General features: G+C 44.7%; 1 pseudogene; it reads right to left on the reverse strand.

Moving 5' to 3' along the window:
• Positions 1–862: 862 nt before the first annotated feature.
• LOC147458207 (calmodulin pseudogene) lies at positions 863–1,324 on the reverse strand (annotated as a pseudogene).
• Between the last annotated feature and the right edge of the window lie 2,136 nt (positions 1,325–3,460).

Below are 3,460 nucleotides of genomic sequence, written 5' to 3' on the forward strand. Positions count from 1 at the left end.
AGAGAGAGAGAGAGGCGCTAGGGCTTGCTCTTCTTTATTTCATATTTGTTGCACACATCGTCTTGCCGTCTCTATGTGCGTTGGTGGTTGCATGTACTTCTTAGCCTTTGTCTCCACCAGTCTCTTGGGTTCGCATTGGCTACAATGCGCCAACTTGTCCTCACTCTAGATGTTGCCTCTACACTATGTTTTTCCATAGTTTAGCAAGATTCTTAGAAGAACTTAGGGGGGCACACACACACACACACACACACACACAGCCTAGCAAGCTGTGAGCGTGTTCAATTTAGCCTCCTTGGTCACGGTCTGTCCAAGCCACCACTAGTTTTACTCGGACAGCTTTCAGCCTAGGCTTGTTGATATCCTTCCAATAGCATCAAAGCTCTTAAACTACTCTCTCTCTCTCTCTCTCTCTCTCTCTCTCTCTCTCTCTCTCTCTCTGTGGGTCAAGTTCTTACCTAGACTTCATCCATTTTATCCAAGTTCTTATGGCGACTCCTCCAATACGTTCAAATTTTGGGGCGTTCTTTCTTTTCCCTAGAACAAGCTGTATCGCGAGCTTCAATATACCCCTCCTAATTCTTCTTACTAAGCTAGAGACACTCTGTGGGTGGGCAAGCTCTTTTTAACCTTGCATCAACTGCCTCTGTGTGTGTGTGTGTGTGTGTGTGTGTGTGTGCGCGCGTGTGTGTGTGTGTGTGTGTGTGTGTGTGTCTCAAAACGAGGCAACAATGAATAAATTTCATATCTAAAGTGTATAAAATATTAAACAACTGGTGCTCTATACAATGGTGGATTATAACAACCAGAAGAATGGTGGTTTGAATGTAGCACTGTTTAATGTTTACACCTACCAAAAGCACTACTTTGAGAGCATCATCCTCACAAATTCTTCATAATTCACCTATCCATCACCATCAACATCTGCCTCTTGAACCATTTCGTCAACCTCTTCATCTATTAAGTTCTCTCCTAGATTTGTCTCATGACTCATCACATGGCCAAGCTCTGCATCATAAATAAGCCCATTCCGGTCCTTATTGAAAACCCCAAATGCACCTTTCAACTCCTCCTTCGAGTCAGCATCTTTCATCTTGTGAGCTATCAGATTCAAGAAATAAAAAAAATGGATCGTTCCATTACCGTTTGGATACACTTCATTGATCATCTCTTGTGGCTCTACTTCTGTCGGGTTTTGTCCAAGTGAGCGCATCACAGTACCAAGCTCTTTAGTGGTGATATTGCCATTGCCTCTTTGTCAGTGGAAGAGATTGAAAGCCTCCTTGAGCTCCGAGATCCGCTCTTCGCTCATTTGCTTAGCCATCATGCCAAAGAAAGCATGCATAGAAGAGGGTGCAAAAAAAGACAAAAGAAAGCATGGGGAGCCGTAAGAAGAAGGATGATGAAGAGTGGCGTGTTGTGAGGAGGAGGAACAACCAGTCGTGAGGAGGAGGATTGTGCCTCCCTCCGAGCTTATGAAGGTGGACCGTGGGGGTGTTTGACCTCTCTCTCTCTCTCTCTCTCTCTCTCTCTCTCTCTCTCTCTCTCTCTCTCTCTCTCTCTCTCCAAAAACTCCTAAAAACAGTCCGCAGTGCCGTGGAATGTTTTTGAGGAGCTTTGAAATTCTTATGAGTTATCATAGGAAACATACATACTTGCTATAAATGAGTCCAAAAACTCATGAAAACAGTCTGCGGAACCGTGAACTGTTTTGAGTAGTTTTAAAATGCATATATATTTACCCTTTAAAAAAACAGAGAAAACCTAATAAGTCTTCTCCTTCGCTATCCGCTATCCCTTCTGCTAACCAAACCTTTGCTGGAAAAAGTTAGGAAGTAGGCTTGTGTGCGGACAAAGTCCCTCGAGCATACACACACACACACACACACACACACACACACACACACACACACACACACACACACACACACACACACACAGAGAGAGAGAGAGATAGTTCTATTATCGTCCTCGGAGGTCAAATATGACCTATGGGACCAAATGAACATGTCACGTGGTGTGAGTGGAGGTCATAAGTGACTCTCGATGCTCAAAAATGGATGAAATGAGCGTCGCAGTAGAGAGTCCACATCGTGGTTGGGAGAGGAAGGTATGTAGGGAGAGCTCATGGCTGAATATATGGAGAAAAGAGGACCTAATGTGGTCAAAAGATGAGCACTCAAGTAGTGTGTGGTACTCACTCTCTTGCACTTGACGAGGGCATAAGGTGCAAAGTCGATGACACTCCTCGCCAGTGCCCCAACGTCCTGTCTCGCAGCGTAGAGAATGGGAGCTAAGACGAATGGAGGCAATGGTGTGAATCACACTCAACGGGATGGGCTCAAGGATGTAGGGATGGGTTCGGTTACCTCGTTCGGAGAAGAAGAGAGATTTGTAGTTTGTGGTGTAATGGCTGAAGCGAGCACCTCCGGATTTCTCCCAAGCCGTGATACATTAGCGTTGTAGGAAGGCCTCATTAACTTGGGAGTCGATCGACGCATCCTTGACCAAGTGACATGCATACCATCTTCCAAACCATTTCTTGATGTCAAGCATCCACTCCGAACTTAGTATTTTCTTCATATGCGATTCTAGGAAGTCGATGCAAAGGGGTATGTTGTGTCTTACGCATGTACTCCACAACCCTTTGCATGCCCAAGACCTCAATGGGAAGTGATCCGGACTCAAGAAGTAAGAGCATGTAGGGTGTTTGTGTCTTGACTTGGAGAAAGTTGGTGAAAAAATGCTTTTGGACATTCTCAAACTCTTTCCAAGTAGACTTCCCGATGCTTCCACCCCACACCACCACTCCATAAAGAAGCACCGGTGTCACCAATGTGTCAAAGAGGTTCTTTTTGAGAGCCCAACACTTGATCTCTCCAGCATTGCACATGTTCTCAAATGCATAATAAGCCCTCTTTCCGGCTTCCAAGCGACGCATTGCACAATCCTTCCATTTATGATTGGATGGAACCTCAAGGCCAAGGTACTTGAAGTGATCTACCACTTCAAGTTGCTCATTGTTGTATACAATGCATGGATTTTCGTCATTGAGGGTCTGTACAAGCATAACCTTGGTTTTGGATCCATTCACGATCAGCCCGCTATGTAGGCAAAAGCGTTCCAAGACACTCATAAGCTTTTGTGCATCTTCTAAGGTATGTGCCAAGAGCACTACATCATCGGCATAAAGCAAAAGCATGATCACCGCATTTCCGATCTTAACGTCTTCTATGCCTTCTTGTTGTATAAAATCAAGAACCATGCATTCCAATTCATCAATGAGTAGCCCAAAGAGGGTTGGGGAAAGTGGGCATCCTTGTTTGACACCAATGGTGCTTGCAAAAAATTCTAAAATTCCATCTCCCATACGTAATCGACATATCACTTTTTGGTAGATGCGAAAGACTGCATGCATAAATTCTCTCGGCACTTGAAGGCTTTGCATACGTCTCCAAAG

The sequence above is a fragment of the Adiantum capillus-veneris genome, chromosome 5, assembly GCF_014529385.1.
Source record: "Adiantum capillus-veneris isolate H3 chromosome 5, ASM1452938v2, whole genome shotgun sequence".
NCBI classification, from domain to species: Eukaryota; Viridiplantae; Streptophyta; class Polypodiopsida; order Polypodiales; family Pteridaceae; genus Adiantum; species Adiantum capillus-veneris.